Genomic DNA, 13,609 nt, shown 5'->3' with positions numbered 1-13,609 from the left:
TGTTTAGTGGTTTAGTGAATGTTAGTGTTTAGCGAATGTTTAGTGTGTAAAAGTTCAGTGAATGTTTAGTGATTTTTTGGGGTTTATTGAATATTTAGTATGTGTTTAGTGAGTGTTTAGGGTTTAGTGAATGTTAGTGTTTAGTGAACATTGAGTGTGTAAGTATTCAGTGAAAGTTAATAAGTTTTTAGGGTTTAGTGAATTTTTGTGAATGCATCTTAGTGCTTAGCGAATGTTTAGTGCCTTAGGGTTTAGTGAATGTTAGTGTTTAGTGAATGTTTAGTGTGTAAGTATTCAGTGAATGTTTAATGAGTGTTTAGGGTTTAGAGAATATTTTTTGAATGTTTGTGCTTAGTGAATGTTTAGTAAGCATTTAGTGAATGTCTTGTGAGTGTTTAATGAGTGATGAGTGGATGATGATTCACAGTTTAGTGTTTAAAGAGTGTTTAGGGGTTTAATGAGCATTTAGGGTTTAGCGAGTATTTAGTGTTTAATGAGTGTTCAGGGTTCAATGAGTGTTTAGTGTATATTGAGTACTTAGTGAACGTTTACTGATTGTTTAGTGTTTAATGAACGTTTAAGATTTAGTGGGATTTAGTAATGTTTACTGAGTGTTTGGGGCACAGTGTTTGTTAAGTGTTTCATGAGTGTTTAGTGAGCATTTAGTGTATAGTAAGTGCCTAGTGAGTGTTGGGTATTCAATTAGTGTTTAGTGTTATTGAGTGTGAGTATGATTGTATAGTAAGCGCGTGTTTAGTGAGTGTATAGCAAGTGTGAACGTTCAGTGAGTGTAAGTGGTGTATTGTGAATGTTGATGTTAAGCGATTGCCCATTACTGTTTAGTTAGTGGCTGTATGCAAAGAAAGTCTTGTAATTTACAGGAACCATTTATGCTAGACACTGCTTAGATCCAAGAGGAGATGCTTAGGCCTTGACCACAATGCCTGGAGTTCTTAGGTCAACCTGTTTTTCTAAGGAAATTTTCTCTGTGAAATTGGGTCCAGTAATAGAATAATAATAACACTAGTAACACTAATAATAATACGAATAATAATAATAGTAAAAATAACATAATAGTAATAATAAAATGATGGCAATATTAATAGTAGTAATAATAAAAAGATGATAATATTAATGGTAATACAAATTTTTTTTTTTTAGTAAAATATTAGTAGTAAGAAATTATAGTACCTACTATGAGCCGAACTGAGATCTTTCACTATGGCTGCTCGAGGTCACACGCTCAGCAGGGAGATCGCCACTCCAGTGATTGACTCTTTATGAGTGAATACCACTAATACGGAGGGAAACAGATTCAGTGATGCATGCATTTTTTCCTTCACAACCTAAATAATAAGATTGGGAGGTACTTTAAACTCATCGGCCTAATTCCACTATCTTCCTCCTTTACGGCACCACCGCCAGCATCCAACCCCCCCCCCCCCCCCTCCCCCGCCATCTCGGGCTGCTGCGACTTCCCGCTACCAAGTCCATCGCCTGAAAGCAGCACTAATGGCATATAACGGTTCTTTTAAAATTCCCCTCACCGACAATCGAAGCGCATATATTTACAGTACATTATTTGCTCAAAATTACCTTTTCTTTCAATTCCCCAAAATATTTGTATAAACTCGTGTTACACAATGTATGATTGTTGATACTGTTAAAGAACAACTGCCAGATTACAGCAGTAGGTTTTTATTATAAAAATATCTGAAATAGACTTAAACGAGAAAGTCACCTTTCATATTTCCTATCCTTTCAACTACTTATATAATATGCTTATGGCAGTAGGTCTAGGTATACATGTGAAACTAATATTTAGAAGAAATAAATAATTACAGAAATATTAACCCAAGAAAGCTTTTATGAAAGTTAGCCTTTCTTAATGTATTTGTCAACTCTGACTCCCACAGCTTTCCAACGTGTTCGGATGAAACAGAATGATATGCAACGAATAATAAAAAAAACTAAATTGTATTCGTTTGATTTCCTATGATTGCTTTCTGACATGAAATAGCTAGGTCTGAGTAAATTATCTTAAACAATAATGAAAAGGATAAGAAAAACGGAGACCACGGCCAATAAAAAAGAATATCAGGAATAATCAAATGAAGCAGATTAATATGATCGACATAAAAATAATTCACATTACGTACAAGAGAGCGTATGCTGCTGAAAATAGACCTAGCTAATCAGGTGTCAAAATTTGAAGTCAAATTTCAGTCTACTAAATGTGGCATGCAAATTATTTTATTGATCAAAGGACAAAAGTTGAAGCACACTTTGCTATCAAAGAATGTTGACAGGCTTAATGTATTATTTATCGGCTGTAGGTGCGAACTGACGATACCCGGTACAGTATGATACGTTGGGTCATGACTTGAGTGGCAGCAAAGCCAACTTCCAAATGCTTATGCTATTGCTGCCACGAAGCCTTAGTTGAGAATAAAATGAGAAATTGTGGACCAACGGTTATTTTCTTCGCAAAATAATCATCTATATATTAAATAAGTATACTAAATTCTAATTTAATTTATTTCAAGAATAACCATTTTAAAAGGAAATATTATTTATTGATAAGTAAAATCTGTCACCTGCATATGGCAATATTTCCAAACCAAACAATGAATTAAGAAACCAAGGTAAGAAACTACGTCAATTCTTCGTGGGCCGACTATAGTGTGTGAGCGCTCGCGCGTATATAATAACTAAGAAGACAATGTTATTTGTTAATTTGCAACGCACAGTTGTAACAGATGCAGCATATGGCAGCAACTATAAGTGTGAAAACCGATCTGATACCTCAGTCAGAATTGGCGATCAACGTATTGGAAGTTTATCGTAGTTTTCTCAAACTGCTTTTCATTATTAGCATTTTACTAATGACATAGAGAAAGAGGTCATTAAGAAACAAGATGGTAAATATCCATAATGCTTTAAGGATACAAAAGCTTAAGAGAGAGTCGCTGCTAGCACAGCAACGCAGTATCTTTATACAATTATTACAGTACGTAATGGAGAAACGGGATTCAACGAAGTTAGACAATTAGATATCAGTGAAACCTGTCAGATCCATATATTCTATGATGCACAAAAGCTGGAAATTCGATTACGCAGAAAATTATAATTGAATATGTGCATGCTCATATGCATAATAGCATATACGTACACATGCGCGCATATTTTGGAAAGCTGGAATAAAAGGAAGACTAACTGTTGGACGAACTGATAATGACCGATATAACAGTACTGTTAGTTAGTTTTAATATGAAATGTAAATATGCAAAAAACTTATTTTGTGTCTAGTAGTCTTGAAGAGAAGTAAATGATACGTGAACAAGTAAATAATATGAAAGGGAAAAGCAAAATATATTATATGTACACACACACATACACACACAAATATATATAATATATATATATATATATATATATATATATATATATAGATATTAACTTTATATATTATTATATATCTATATATATATATTATATATATATATCTAGATATATATATGTATATATATATATATATATATATATATATCATATATGAATAAGTTCCATGTCGGTCTTCAACAAAATAGAGCAGATACACAATTAAATAATGCGAAAGACAAGAGAACGAAGGATTAAACAAACCAGTAATAAACAGTATTTTATGCTATATATATTATATATATATAATATATATTATTATATATAATATATATATATATATATACTATATAATATATAATAGATATTATATATTAAGCAGTGGCACAGCTCAAAATTAGAGAACACCAATTACAATGTCACCTCTACTTACTAACAACGCAAAAAGATCACATTCGCAAGCACGTCTACGGTTGAGTCTAGATCTTGGGTTGAGTTGTCAGGGGGATAGAGAGAGCGAAGGAAATCAACACGGCCGAGGAGGCTTCCGCATGAAGGCGAGGGACGGCGATGAGGCGCCAAGAGTTGATGCGGCAGGGCTTCTCCATCATCTTGGACATCAAGAAGATTGAGGTTGCTTACGGTTGTCTTTGTTTTCTTTCCACGCGACTTTCAATCACTTTTAACTATAAAATATAGGATTCAGGCTAAAGTCTAGGCTCTGGGACCTATGAGGTCATTCAGCACTGAAACATTGACAGCAGAAAGGTTTGTAAGGCGTAACAGGAGGGAAACCTCGCAGGTGCACTATTAAAAAATGTGAGAAGAGAATGGAAAGTAAAATTTAAGAAATAAAACACGAACGGAGGTAGAGTAAAAGGAATGAAAGGGGTTGCAGTTAGGGGTTGAAGGGAAGATGAAAACACCCTTAAGTATTGCCTACACTACACCGCATGAGGTCCATTGACGGCATTAGCCCCCTTCTGGGGCTGGAAACCATTACAGTTTTCCAATTGAACTTCCAAATACTGGAGAACACTGCAGAGAACGACTGTAAGTCTTCAAGTTATAATTTAATTTACAAAATGAACACAAACGTCTAAGTCGCCCTCGTAATGTGAGGCGAGAAATGTCAAAGAAAAAGTCATTCCTGTATCTTCTGAAATGGCTGTTCTACTGCTTGCAACCCTTTACCTGAAGAAGGGGTCGAAATACCGCGGCAAGTGACCTTTTGTTTTAAGTTCAGTTCTTCTGCTGTATTTTAGTGAACGCACTAACTAATGTCGAATGCAGTTCTAAAAGTTTTCCCTTAATTGTAATTTCAATTAATTTTCTTTCATGTAACGTATTTGAAAAATCCTCAGGGAACATGAAAACAGGTAGCATGTCAAAACCGGTTGTTGTCTGTAGAATGGGTGAATAACCTGCATTGGCCAATTAGATATACGTTAAAATCTTTCTTTACCAGTCATTCCATCCCCACAAAAACGAACCCCATGTAGTACAAACTCCAAAAGACACGAGAGAGAGAGTCATGAGAGAGATGAGAGAGAGAGGGGGTGAGAATCACCTTATCGGTGCCCTACCAGTTTCAGCTGTGACTACCAGATACGTACTATCACTCGCATACCCTTATCCGAACCATACCCATACCCATATTTATACCTATACCCATATCCATTCATACCCATGCCTATATACCCATGACCATAACTGTACCATACCCATGTCTATACCCATACCCAAACCATACCCATAACCATATCCGTACCATACCCATACCCATACCTATACACATATCCATACCATACACATACCTGTGTACAATATCATTCCCATACCATATCAGCACCATACCCATACATATATATCCGTAACATACCCATGTCCCTGCCCGCGGCTAAATTAACGGTACTAATAATATTCTGTAAAAGTCTACGGACAGCACCAGCCCCATTTACCTTCCAGCCTGCAGCTGCTGAAGCATTCCTGGAGAAACGCCCATTGGATTATAAGATCTTTTTAAGTCTTTAAAAGACTCCAGGATCATGTGGAGCCTTGTTCGGCTGCAGAACAACACACTGGATTATAACGTCTTCTAGACGTCTTCACAACTCCCAGATCCTGTGAAGCGGTTCTGAGATCCAGAAGAACTCCTGGATTATCATGGCTTCCAGAAGAACTTTTCAAGAATCTAGCTGTCTTCGTCTCTTTCTGCTGCAGCTTCACGAATCTCGAAGTGTGAATTCAAACAAACATTTCATGGAGAAATTCAGAATCTCTCTTTGGAATCATTCCGCCCGGAAGTCTTCCATCTCCTGTAGGACTCCTGAAGAAATGCCTGTTGGATTATAACGTCTTCTTGAAAGCGTCTTCACGACTCCAGGTTCCTTAGAAGCCGTCTTCAGCTCCTGAAGCATTCCTGGAGAAACGCCCATTGGGTTTTAACGTCTTTTTGAAATTTTAACGATTCCAGGATCATGTGAGAACCGTCTTCAGGCCCTGAAGCCTCCTTACACACACAGACTCACAGACACAGAAAGGCAGCCAAGGAAATCAATATAATACTATAGTATAGTTACTATAGTAGATTCACATCACCCGTGCATTTGATGTCTAGGCGAGTCCCTTACGACGCTCCTGATCAGGAGCGTCGTAAGGGACTAGCCTAGCCTCAAATGCACGGTTGATATGAATCTACTATAGCAGATGCTCGCTTCTGCTAGCATTTTCTAGCATATGCCGGCGAGAAATATTCTGCTATTGTTTGTGATTTACCTGGGTTACACCAGCACGGGTTCTTGCTCATAGAGAAGCCCGTGAAAGTCATTCAAACGATATGTGAATGATAAAAATGATGATGATTTTGCTTATACTGATAAATATGAGAATGATAGCTATGGTTATGATGAAATAGAGTTCAGTATATTGGGTCTGTTTGCTTTATATAGTCTGTCCGAATCTTGAAAAAAGATAAAAAAAAAATTGATTTATCTGAAAAATGTCAGATATGGAATTGCTTCGAAATTTTCCTCAAAGTCAACTGAAAAAATGGGAAAAATAAATCAATTTCATCTCTGAAATATCAACCGTATATCGACCATAGCACAGTATAAAAGAAACTGTGCATCTACCTGTCAATCCTACCTCTATATAGATCCTTCCATAGATCACTCCATAAAAAAAAAAAAAAAAAAAAAAAAAAAAAAAAAAAAAAAAAAAAAATCCTCGGAGAATCACTTTGTGAAAATCAAGATATCTATCCCGTATCTCTGGAAAATTGGCGACGGCCATCGAGGAAAGTCATCTCTTCGGCTGCATATTTTCCTGGATGCCCCGTGCAGGTGATGCATCGAGGGGAGCAGGAAGGGGAGGTGAAGGGGGAGGGGAGGGACACACACAGACACTTAACCACAGAGAGAGAGAGAGAGAGAGAGAGAGAGAGAGAGAGAGAGAAAGGCAGCCAAGAAAATTAATATAGTAGTTGTATACTACGATGTAAAAAGATGATGTATGCATTCTGACGACTGACGAGTACTCGTCAATCACATCTGGCACCGTTCACGCTCTCTATCTCTTCTTCTTCTTCTTCTTCTTCTTCTTCTTCTTCTTCTTCTTCTTCTTCTTCTTCCCAAGCAACGACCCACAACATTCGACATATAATCAGGTACTGAATTCTCACTACTTGCCCGACAATGGCATACTAGATAAAAAAAAACGCACAAATCCAGCCCCTTTCCTAACCTAGGTCAAGCACTGATCGCCAGTCACGAGAGAGAGAGAGAGAGAGAGAGAGAGAGAGAGAGAGAGAGAGAGAATAAAGCAATAGGCTGAATATAAACTTTATGAAATCTAAAAGATCCACGAATCTGTCACGCATCAGTTATTCTGGATCGGAAAAAAGGGTTCCGGAAAGAGAAATATCTTTTTGAGGAACCACTCAGGTGGAACGGACCTGAAATGAAGATATGAGAAATGTGCGAAGGAGTCTGTATTGACATTCTACAAGGAACGCTGTCACGATATGTCTACCTCGAAAATATAGGAGAAAACCACAAAGGAAATAATTAGGAGAGATTTTGAACAATGGATCTTTCTAGCTTTTGACAGGCATAGATTATAAGGCTCAATAATTATACAGGAAACACACACGCACACACACACAGATGAATGTAAACTGAGAACATAATTTAACGTTCGAAGTTCTGAGTTGTGAAAAGATATAATTGTAATCAATCAAAAAAATGTTAAGCGACAAGCGTGGATTGTTTTCAAAGAAGCAGGTTATCATTTATTTGACTTTACTTATGATTTTTATTTTGAAAGAAAGAAAGAACCGACAAAAGACAGAAATCAAGCGTGAAAAATGAAATAAGAAATCTCTCATCCTCGATAAATATGTCTGGCCAGAGTTTATATTCATCTTTACTTCTCTCTTTCTCTGTTGTTTAAATGAATACGAAAAAAAGGATATTTTATTCTTATCTGTTCATCTCTCTCTGTGATGTGACGGGTAACCACTGAGATGTGCCATTGACATCATCTAGTCTGCAGTCAGCCGTATTTACGACCATTTGTTTTGCGATGCCAGTTAAATGTACTGACAAAAATCGAACTCTACAGATCAAGGAAGCATTGCGGACAAGACATCCTTCTTTTAAGAATCAGGTAGTCAATGTTCATATGCGATAAGGCTTGAAGTCGAAGTTAACACCACTTATGGACTAGTATCGAGAATCTTTACATTATGAAGGTACTTATTGCGAATGGATAGTCAGGTGAATGTATGTATAGTACGAAATCGGTTTATGCATCTACGGTCTAGTTGCTACAAGAACGCCGTGGTATTTCTAAGAACAAAATTCACAAAAGCAACCATGGAACCACCCTACAATCAGGTAGCTATTCCAACATGTCAGTGACAGAAATGGAAAAAATGACTTAAAAGTTGTTTACTCCAAAAGCACGAATACTAAAAGAAAAACAATAAAAAAAAATGGCTTCATATGTTATGTCACATCTGACTTCTAAATTTCCCAAACGTATCCTTTTCAAAAAGTCGCAAACAAATATTTAAAACTTTCCTCGTTTGATGTAATCCTACAAAAATAACTTCCTTCTCCTACTTTGCATCGTCCTACCGGAAGGCCATTTGCTCTCTGAATCCTATGGAAGCAATGTTATTGGCTGTCATCCTCCCTGCCATAAAGGATGCGGTTCCTCGATCCTCCCAGCGCCTTGCTGAGAAAACCTTTGCATACTGAAGTTGTTGTCATGGGGTCTTTGCTTTTGCTTGTTGTTTTTTTCTTCCTTCTGTCTTAAAATCTAACTATTTTACCATTCGTGTTGTATAAATTCATGACGTTAATGATAAGTAGAGTAAATTCACAATACTAACGCAACAAGTTATTTGAACAAGTTTATAGAATGAATTTAAGGATTTTGTCATTTTTGAGTCTGTCGTTTTACAAAGCACCAAAATCATATAATTTCAAATTTTATAGCCACACCATTTACATACTTTGATGATAAATGCTGTCGAAACATTCACACGAAAAACTGATGATTCTCAAGATTACAAACTGCATCTTTATGCAGAAATCGCGAACATATTTCATGGGACTAATAAATGGGCCGCTGGAACCGTCGTGTTTCCAATGTATTCCATTTGCTTTAGAGTCGTAAATCAAACCGTCCAAACGATGAAATATAGACTACTTGTTTTCGAGAGAATATTGATGGCACTCCCGGGAAGGCTGTACAAATCAACTTGTCCTTCGGTTTTGTTCAACGTTTATTGCGTAAACATAACCATAGAGAGAAAGAAAGGCAAAAAGCAATTATAACCGATTGCTTCATTCAGGGTTAACACCAATTTAATTTGCCTTTCCTTCTCTTGCTTTCTTTGGGTCTTGACTGGATGAGAGAGAGAGAGAGAGAGAGAGAGAGAGAGAGAGAGAGAGAGAGAAATGATTGAAGTTAGTGATGCCAGGCCACATCATCAAGTGTACATTTACTTAATTTTGTACAAGGTGTCAGGTTGCAAGGCTGAGTAGATACATAGCGGAGATTATGCATATATATATATATATATATATATATAGTAATAGAATGATATATCTATAATATATATATATATATATAATATATATATGTATAATATATATAAATAGTATATATATATATATTATATATATATATATATATATATATATATATATATATATAATATATACTATATAAATATATATAAAAGTCATATCACATTACCGTGATTCATATACATACATCGAGCTACAAATGTCCTTTAATATCTAATTCACTCTACCTCGGATTAATATATTTTCATATATGCTTAACCGAAGGGGAATTTTATTAGGCGCGAGCCTAGGTACACCATACAAATCCAGGAAACGTCAGTGAAGCTTTTAACCACTCCACCACCGCAAGAGGCTATAATTTAATGCCGTCTCTCACCCTCAAATACCTTTCGCGCTCAGGTATTCGCTGATTTGGAGCCAGCATTAACCCACCTCGACCTCGGTAGTGTAGTAGTGCTTATGACAGCACGTAGCCATTAATATAAGTCATATCACATTATATATATATATATATATATATATATATATATATATATATATATATATATGTATATATATATATATATATATATATATATATATATTGTTATGAACTCTTAGAGATGGTAATGAGTTCAGAGGTTCTTTAATCCACTTCTAAAGTCCTTACCATTATGGTAATGAGTAGGACTCATAACCAGAACATCAACAATCCAAAGTATTTCCTCAAAGGAGAAGGATACAGAGACTAAACACCATACTTAATTATTTATTACAACAAAAAGGTCTTATTATTACAAAGAAATCCCTTGAAAAGCTGTACTTTAGGGAAGAAAGAGAAAAAACACAAACTCACAATTACAAAAATCCAAAAATACATTCGCCTAGCTAACTATCATACTAAAGTCAAAGAAAAAGTTACTAGGGGGAGACAGAAAACACAGATGCACTGGTCGTTATGATAGTAAGAGACAAAGTAAGAAAAATAGCATTAAACCTAATCAAACCACACATTCGAAATAAGCGTACATTAGGACTATGAAACATAATTATCTTGCAGTTAAGAAAATGAACTATCACTCCACTAATCCAATGATTCATAGTGAGTCGTCTCTTTAATATTAGCTCGAAGTCTCGTCTTCAACGGTTAATCAACTCCAGTAGTGCCACTAAGGATGAGACACCCAACTCAAGTCGTCTATAAGAGAGAATATTTATAGTAAAATACACAGGGTCTGGGCATTCTTACCATCTTCTTCGACCCTGGGAGGCCTCTTTACGACTCCAGAGGTTCAGCTAACTGAGGGCAAGGGCAAATGACGGCGAGGTTCGCCTCCAAAAGTACGTCAAGCAAGTAAGGGCATCACAACCCCGAAGTATACGTCTTGTAAAGGGAGAGCGTCACACGATTTCTTTACACAGACCGCAGAGACGTCTACAAAAAGTACTGTTCGTAGGGGGATGAAAAGGAACACCTCCAAGATGCCAATAGCTTCACAAAGTCTAGGACGTCTTCAGAACATCAGAGTAATTTACCACAAGCCGTCAGGAAAAATATAGGAGCTGGTAACCTCTCTACAGGGAGCCGTTAACTAACTCTTCATCACTGCGCAAGTTCCCATATCAGAAGCGGAGATGAAAACAAAAACGGGTCACAAACAGTCGAAACACGTCAACCATGAAAAGAAAAAAAACATTTACAAGGGTAATTACCAATTAAAACCTTATATAACTACCCTTAGAGGGGGGGAGGTAAAAACCCCAAGTCCAACCTTCAAACGACATATATAAATAAACTGGACAAAAACAAACAGAAATTTACTTTAATGTGTGAAGTCAAAAGCATAACTACAATATAAAAGTTTACCAAATATATTAATTCCCTTACACCTCCCCACCAAAAGGAAAAAAAAATTTTCTAAAAGAAAAATTTTTTTTTTAAGAATTCAAAAATTAAATAAAATTACATAAGATTACTTTAACTTTTTATCAAAGCAAGAAACAAATTAAGTGAACTCCTGAAAAAAATAATGGTTGTTATTACGGAAAAATCATTCTATTGTAAAGGACCTAGACAAAACGTCGGGAACTATATTGTCTCTACCTGGTATATGCCGTATCTCGAGATCATACTCTTGGAGAGTCAAACTCCACCTAAGAATTCGCATATTTTTATCTTTGAAACGTTGGATAAAGACTAAGGGATGTGGTCTGTATAAACTATAATAGGAGAGTTAGAATTACTTAAATAAACATTAAAATGGGCCAATGCCTTTATTAGACACAATGCCTCTTTTTCTATTGTAATATTTTCTTTCTGCTGGCGACAATTTCTTGGAGAAGTAAGCAACGGGGTGTAGTGTTTTCGAGTCATCCTCTTGCAACAGAACAGCACCAAGTCCCAAATCGCTGGCATCGGTACCTAACCTGAAAGGCAATTTGAAATTTGGGGATCGCAACAAAGGGTAACTAATTAAGGTAGCTTTCAGTTTTTCGAAAGCCTCCTGACATTCAGGAGACCAAATAAATTTGACACCTTTCTTTAACAAGTTTGTGAGCGGGTTGGCTATGTCAGAAAAATTGCAAATGAATCGGCGATAATAGCCGACCATACCAAGGAAACGCCTAACGCCCCTTTTATTAAGAGGTGGCTGGAAAATCTGCAACTGCCTCCACATTAGCCTTCTTGGGGTGGGGCGACTTACCCAGGCCCACCTCATGACCGAGGTAATTACCTTTGCTTGAGCGAAATCACTCTTTTTAAGATTTACCACTAGGCCAGCCTTCCGCAACACCTGAAACAAAGCTCTCAATCTTTTAAGATGAGTCTTCCAATCATCACTATAAATGATAAGGTCATCTATATAGACAACACAACCTTCCAAATTTTGGGTTATGTAATTCATCAGCCTCTGGAATGTGGCAGCCGCATTCTTCATTCCGAATGGCATCACCTTGCATTCGAAAAGGCCGTCACCTGTCACAAAGGCCGAAATCTGTCTCGCTCGGGGAGGGGGAAAGACCCACCTGCCAATAATAGCCTTTCAAAAAGATCCAATTTTGTCAAAAACTTTTGCAGACCCACACGATCAATACAGTCTTCACCCTGGGTAGAGGAAAGGAGTCAGTCGTAGTTACTGCATTCACCTTTCGGTAATCGAAGCACAGACGGTTTTGTCCGCCTTCCTTCTTAACTAGCACCACAGGTGAACTCCACGGACTACTGCTAGGTTCAATTAAATCATTGTCTAGCATGTATCGCACTTCCTCGTTCACTATGTCTCTCTTTATTGGGTTAAGTCGGTAGGGGCACTGCTTAATGGGTTTTGCATCCCCCACATCCACATCATGTTCGAGGACCGTGGTTCTACCTGGAGTGTCCTGAAAATATCTCTATATTCATTGATCAGGTTTAATTAATGATACAGACCTGCCGGGATCCAAGTGCTGAAATTTAATTTGCAGATTATTTAAAATTTCAGAATTGCTACTCAATGCTCGTGGGTGGTAACAGATAACTTTTATTACTAACTGCAGACTCTACTGTAATTTACCCTCTGTGTTTTCTACTTCTACATTGACTAAAGTGGGGACGGGGTCCACGTCTGCATCTTCAGCTAATTCTACATCTCTACTTATATAAGGTTTGAGCATATTAATATGACATACTCTAGTTTTCTTCCTTTTACCTGGGGTCTCTATCAAATAATTCACGTCATTATATTTCTTCAGAACCTTTCAGGGCCCTGAAAACTGTGCCCTCAAAGGATTTCCTGGGAAGGGCAACAAAACTAGAACACTATCTCCAGGTTTAAACACCCTTTTTTGAGTCCCCAACATCGTATCTGTTTTCATCACCACCTGGCTTTCTGCTAAATTCTCTTTAGCAAACTCCCATGCCTCTCTTAGTTTCTCCTGAAGCCCTGACAATAATCAAGAATGTTGACCTCGGGAGTCTCCCCCTCCAGATGCTCACGTACAACCTCCAAAGGCCCGTGCACACAATGCCCAAAAACAAGCTCGAAAGAGAGTATCCCAAACGCTTCATTTGGAAACGGAACGAATAGCGAATAAGGCATACGGACCTCCTTATCCCACTCTCTTCCTGACTCCATACAAAAACTTTTTCAAAAACAGACTTCAGGGTC

The sequence above is a fragment of the Macrobrachium nipponense genome, chromosome 10 (assembly GCF_015104395.2).
Source record: "Macrobrachium nipponense isolate FS-2020 chromosome 10, ASM1510439v2, whole genome shotgun sequence".
Taxonomy (NCBI): Eukaryota; Metazoa; Arthropoda; class Malacostraca; order Decapoda; family Palaemonidae; genus Macrobrachium; species Macrobrachium nipponense.
The sequence above is the reverse complement of the archived record's forward strand: the minus strand, read 5'-3'. Positions refer to the sequence as shown.